This window comes from Echinops telfairi, unplaced genomic scaffold, assembly GCF_000313985.2.
Source record: "Echinops telfairi isolate 266 unplaced genomic scaffold, ASM31398v2 ScPeMD7_7424;HRSCAF=8462, whole genome shotgun sequence".
Classification (NCBI taxonomy): Eukaryota; Metazoa; Chordata; class Mammalia; order Afrosoricida; family Tenrecidae; genus Echinops; species Echinops telfairi.
Window position 1 is genome coordinate 69,595,563 of NW_022111324.1, and position 6,920 is coordinate 69,602,482.

The following is a 6,920-nucleotide window of genomic DNA, read 5'->3' on the forward strand; positions in this document are numbered from 1 at the left end:
AGTCAGTAGCTTCCAGGACAGATTATGCCTTAACATAAAGAAAAAAAGTCCTTACAACTGGACCAATAAGGATTGAATATGTCAAGGATTTACCTGGATCCACAATCAACACCATGGAAACAGCAGTTGAGAAATCAAATGGCATATTACATTGGGCGAACCTCCTCCAAACACCTCCTTAAAGTGTTAAAAGAGCAAGGACGTCACCTTAAGGTGCACCTGTCCCAAACCACGGTCTTTTAAATGACCTCATATGCATATGAAAGTAGACAAGGAATTAGGAAGGAAGACCAGAGTTGTATTCAAATCATGGTGCTGGAGAAGGATATTGAATATGTCACGGATATCCAGAAGAACAAGTAAATCTGTCTTGGGAGAAGCATGGCCGGAAGGATCTTAGACAGGAGGATGGTGAGACTTGGTTTTAGTTATGTACTTTGGACATGCTATCCGGTGGAACCAGCCCCTGGGGAAGCCATCATGCTTGGTAAAATAGAAGGTCCTTGAACTGGAGGACGGACTTTAATGAAATGGATTGCCACTGTGGCTGCAATAGTGGACTCAGACAGCAATGGTCATGATAACCCTGCAGGACTAGGTAGGGTTTCATTCTGTTGTTCAGAGGTTTCTAAGAGTTGGAGCCTAACAACACCAACTACTTATGTGGGCTGCACACATCAGTTCATCTGGATTTATTTTAGAGCGCCATCGTGATGCTCACCCATAGGCATAGAGTTATTGCATACCCTTATAGCCTTTACTTAGAGGAAGGTGTCCGGTGGGCATCGGGAATGCGGGACTGTGATCTGAAGGATAAAAAGGAGGATCAACCTTCTCAGATTCTCTCTTCTGGTTTGTTCCAAGTCTGCTATGACTCCTACCAGCAGGGAATCATTTAATGCTTCTGGAATTGTATTTATTTACTCTGTGACTTTCAGATGTAAGCACCTGAGGAAGGGGAGCATATTAACCCATTATCATCCCTGGGTGAGACAAACACTTAACATGCTAGAATGCTAGCTAAACGATCAGAGATGTGTATGTACTCAGAAGTTCCCTGGAGGCAAGGCCTGGCAATCGACTTCTAAATCACCAAACACCGAATAGCACACAGAGCACAGTTTTACTCTGAGACCCCAACGCAAGGGGCCACCTTGAATTGGAGCCAACTTGATGGAAGCTGTTTGCTTTTAATCCTAAGAGTGACCAGCAGAAAACAAGTTATTAGAAGATCGGGCCTAAAATCCCGACTCGACATTTACTGGTTGTGTGAGACTTGGGAAAGTTTCTAAACTACCTCAGTCTCAATTTCTCATCTGTAAAATTAGGATGGTACTTTTTAAAGTATTTATTTATAGTGTTTCAAGGAGTTGGAACTAGTATAAAAAACACAAGCATTGAAAGTCTGCTGTCATTAGTTCAATATGCTATTGTTAGATCAACGAACTCACTTTATTCTCATACAATGAGACACCAAATAGGGGAGATGGGATAGAAGCAGGGAAGCTCAGAAGAAAGACTTGGTGGGCAGCAGAGTTTCTCTTAGGAGAATGCCAAGGCTTCCCATTCCTGTAATGTGTTCGTCTTGGAAACCCACAAGGATTTCCTTCAAGACAAATGGACACGGAGCACAGCAGCCCCTATGCCATGTGAACAAAATTTGATGGTCTAGGCCAGACTTCTATTTATGAGCTCTCACTAAAAAACTAAAGAAACTCACTGCTGTCAAGTTGACCCTGACTCTTGTGACCCTGAAAGAACAGACTGCCCCTGTGGGTTTCCAAGGCTACAAGCTGTGTGGGAGCAGAAAGTCTCGTCTTTCCCCAGGAAGTGACTGCAGTTAGTCCAATGCTTAGCCAACGGGGCCACACGAGCTCCTTATCATGAACGCTAAGAAATGTTGTTGCTTGTAGATTGGTGCCATTGAATCAGTTATGACCCATGCGGCCTTCTGCTCAACAGAACGAAACACTGCCCAGTCCTGTGCCAGCCTCACAATTGTTCCTGTGCCTGAGCCCATTGTGGCAGCCACTGTGTCAATCATCTCCTTGAGGGCCTCCCTCGCCTTCTCTGCCCGTCTTCTTTGCCAAACATGATGCCCTTCTCCAGGGACAGGTCTTTGCTGACAGCATGTCCAAAGTTTGTAAGACGAAGTCTCCCCACCCTTGCCTCTAAGGAGCCCTCTGGCCCTACTTCTTCCAAGGCTGATTTGTTTGTTCTTTTGACGATCCATGGTACTTTCAATCTTCGTCTTCAACACCACCATTCAAGTGCATCAATTCCTCTCCAGTCTTCCTTTTCAATGTCCAACGTTCATATGCTTATGAGGCAATTTAAAATACTATGATTTGGGTCAAGCACACCTTAGTCCTCAATGCAACATCCTTCCTTTTCAATACTCTAAAGAGGTCTTGTGCAGCAAGTTTGTCCACCACAGCACATATTTTGATCTCTTGACTGATGCTTCCATGAGTATTAATTGTGGATTCACACAGACAAAATCCTTGACAAGTTTAATCTTTTCTCCATTTATCATGATGTTACCTCTTGGTCTGAGAGGACTTTGGGCTCCTTCATTACATTGAGTTGTAATCCATAGTGAGGGCTGCAATCCTTGATCTTCATGAGCAATTGCTTCAATAATTAATATCAATACTCAAGAAATTATTAAAGAGAAAGAATGCTCATAGTTGAATAAGTTTGCCTATGAAATCACCCTCCAGAGATATGGAAGACACATTAATGTGTTAAGATCCTGAAAAGTCTTGTATGAGAGAAACTTGTCTACTTTCATTTTCCCAAATGTATTTTACCACAGTTCCCTGGGCTGCTAAACACAAGGACAGCATTGCAAACCCAATAGCTGCTCCTCAGTAAGAAGGCGAGTCTGTCTTCTCCTATAAGTACTTACAGTCTTGGAAATTCGATAGGGGATTTCTGTGAGTCAGCATTGATTCTACAGCAGTGAGTTTTGGTGGGTTTAACAATGGCAAAAGGAATGACAATTCTTCAGAATAGCCCTAGAGAAACTCTCCAAACCACTCACTCCCATCGAGTCAGTTCTGACTCATCACAACTGTATAAGACAGAGAAGAACAGGCTTCCTTGTGGGTATATCAGGACCAGGTGGGAGGCAATGGGGGAGCTAATCATAATGAGGAAAGAAGGAAGAAAATGTTCTAAAATTGATTGTGGTATACAACTCTTCTTTTTTTTTAAAGCTTATTTTTTTAATTTTAAAAAATTTATTATTATTATTATTATTTTTCAATTTATTGGGGCTCATGCAATTCATCACAATACATAGATCAATTGTGTAAAGCACATCTATACATTTGTTGCCCTCATTATTCCCAAAATTCACTTTCCTCTTGGGTTCCCGGAATCAGCTCATTTTCCTTTTTTCCCCTCCCATTACCTTCCTCCTCCCCTCTCCCCCATGCACCCTTGATAATTTATAACTTTATTATTGTATCTTATATTACACTGTCCAGCATCTCCCTTCACCCACCCCTCTGCTGCCCATCCCCCAGAGAGGAGGTTATATGTAGCTCCCTGTGATCCATTCCCCCTTTCTACACCCCCTTTCCCTCCTGGTATCACCACTGTCACCCCTGGTCCCGAGAGGTTCATCTGTCCTAGATTCCCTGCGTTTCCAATTCCCATCTGTACCGCTATGCATCATCTGGTCTTACCAGATCTGCAAGGCAAAATTGGGGTCCTGGTAGTTGGGGGGAGGTACAACTCTTCTTAAGATGAATGAACAGTTGAATTGTATGATTTATGAATTAGATGCCTATACAACAGTTATATTAAGAAAGAAAAGAAAAGCTTACTGAAATTTTTACTCTGTAACACTCTGGCGCACAAGACAATCAGAGTAAACCATAGGCACCAGAGTTTCTGTGTCTTGGCACTTGCAATGTATTTATTCTAAGAATGGAGACACCTAGAATCTATTCAGAAGTCTAACTTCTGCAGTTTATTATGAAGTTGTCAATTACCCCAAATCACCTTCTTATCACCACCACTTTTGAATGACCATGGCAAATCAAGACTCCTTGACTTTTTTCAAACCTCTTTTCCTACTTTTTTATTGAAGAAGACACAGCTCTATATACAGATCTTATATGACAGCCTTTTGGGCTGTCAAAGGGGAGTATTTTTGTTTTACATCTCCATCTGCTTCCCTCCTGACTCCAGCCCCTTTTCTTTACCACTTTCAACCAATATTTATTGAGCACCTAGGAGAGGATGTGCCAGGGACACATTGCTGTTTTGATGTATGAGCAACAAGCCAGGTTGCTAAAACAGCAGTGAAGAAATATGTGCAGAAGCTCTTCCACAACCAATGGCAAACTACCCATACTTCCTAGCAGGAAGCTCAAGTTGATATCGTGGTTTAAAACTCAGGAAGGACATCTGTGATGACGGAGCTCACAAAAGCAGATGGTTTCTTGAGTTGCTGAGGCTGAGTTAGTTATTTACTTGGGAAAAAGATATATTTATATCTGAGGGTAAGTCAAAACATATGGCTATTAGGGTTTCAGTTCATACATGTACAGGTTTATTTCAAACAAAATGCATTTGAACATGTTTCATGTTCATGTGGTCACATGTGGTCAGTAGATGGTTTCAGACATGTTCTATCAATAATACAACTTGTTTTAGTTTCATTAAGGTGCTATCAAAAAAAGAAAAGGAATACTTTTTGTGCCATGTAGAAACACAATTTGAGGTCAGAACTAATATCAAATTTTAAACAAAACTCAGCATTTTCTCAAATCATTAATCAATTGAAGCTTTGCAACAAGTTTGCGGGAATACTAATCCATGTAAAGTAAATGGTTTTTAGATGATGCAAGAATTTTCAAGAAGGTCAGGAACACCTCAGAGATGAGCCAAAAGAAGACTATCAACTTAGAAAAATGAAGAAAGTTTGGCTAAGTCCAGAAACTGGTAGAAGAACAGTAGAAGTACTATTGATAATTATTAAAATTAGAATCTCAAATGGTTTGGCATTTGCAATTTTGAGTGAACAGCTTGGCTCCACCAAACTTTTTGCTCGATGGGTGACAAAAGTGTTTAGTAAAGATCATCATTGTCCAACATAGCCACCTGCTTCAAGATCTAAACTCATGAAGATGATTTTTTGGGGTGACTTATAATTGGAGACATACCAATATGATCCAGAGAGCATGGTCCAATGAAAACATCAAAACAGTGGTTTTGATTGGTCTTCTACTCAAGTACCCCCTCAACACAAGAACACTTTGTTCTAGTAAGCTGCCATTCCATGACGCTAACTTTCCCAACAAGATCACTGATAACAAAGCAGGTACATAAACAAATGTGGTGAAGAAAGCTGATGGTGCCCAGATATCAAAAGATAAAGCATCTGGAGTCTTAAAGGCTTGAAGATAAACAAGCGGCCATCTAGCTGAGAAGCAACAAAGCCCACATGGAAGAAGCACACCAGCCTATGTGATCATGAGGTATCAATGGGATCAGGTATCAGGCATCAAAGATCCAGAACAAAAAACATATTATTGTGAATGAGGGGGAGTGCGGAGTGGAGACCCAAAGCTCATCTATAGGCAACTGGACATCTCCTTACAGAGGGGTCACGGGGAGGAGATGAGCCAGTCAGGGTGCAGTATAGCACCGATGAAACACACAACTTTCCTCTAGTTCTTTAATGCTTCCTCGCCCTCACAATCATGACCCCAATTCTACCTTAAAAATCTGGCTAGACCAGAGCATGTACACTGGTACAAATAAGAGCTTGCAGCACAGGGAATCCAGGAGAGATAAACCCCTCAGGACCAATATTGAGAGTTGCCATACCAGGAGGGTAAAGGGAAGGTGTGGGGAGAAAGGTGGAACTGATCACAATGATCTACATATAACCCCCTCCCAGGGGGATGGACAACAGAAATGTGGGTGAAGGGAGACCTTGGTCAGTGTAAGACATGAAAAAATCATATTAATTTATAGATTATCAAGGGTTCATGAGGGAGGGAGGATGGGAGAGGGAGAGTGGAAAATGAGAAGCTGATCCCAAGGGCTCAAGTAGAAAGAAAATGTTTTGAAGATGATGATGGCAACAAATGTGCTTGACACAGTGGATGGATAGATGGATGGATTGTGATAAGAGTTGTACAAGCCCTCAACAAAATTATTTAAAAACAAACAACAAAAAACCCCAGTGGTTTTGGAGGTCCAATCAAAACAATCTGCTGGACCAGCTAACTTCAAGGCAGAGAGGTCAGCTCAGAAGGATATGGCAGCTTTTGGGGGGACTCCAGAGGACAATCTTGGTAGAGTTTCTGCAGGGATACAGGACAATCATGTTTCCTTATTATCTAATTTAAAGAAAATTGAAGACTACATTGGTGAACAAGAAGACCAGGAATGTTGTGTAGGTTATTACTAGTTTTTATTTTTTAATCAAGACAATTTACCTACTTATTCTTTGAGGCTGCCTGTGAAAATTTCATTGAGAAACCTTACTCCATTCAGCCTATCGGCCCAATCTTAACTCCTTATGATATCTGCAGTGCTTCACAAACTCTAAGATCATTTTAAAGGCATATGGGTCTCTTGAGAAGGCCCCAACTGCTGTTTGGCTATGGTGTAAATTGCCTAGCAAAGATATTTTGAGGCAGGGTTGGTTAGAGAGATGGAAATACTTTCTTTAGAACTGCTTGGACCTTCCTGGAGGATGTGCTGAGAAGCAGTCACTTCACATCTTGACAGTTTTGCTAAATAAAGGTGTCTAGGATTTTGTAGTGCTACTTTTTGCTGAAACATACAGTTCGTGCAGCCTATGCAACCACGAAGTGTCGAAGGGATCAGGTATAAGGCTTCATCAGAACAAAAAATCTTACCATAGTGAATGATGGGGGGAGTGCGGAGTG

At 41.5% G+C, this 6,920-nt stretch overlaps 1 pseudogene; it reads left to right on the forward strand.

Annotated features, from left to right (window-relative positions):
- The first annotated feature begins 309 nt into the window (after positions 1-309).
- Positions 310-6,920, forward strand: part of LOC101643681 — a 66,707-nt pseudogene continuing 60,096 nt past the window's right edge.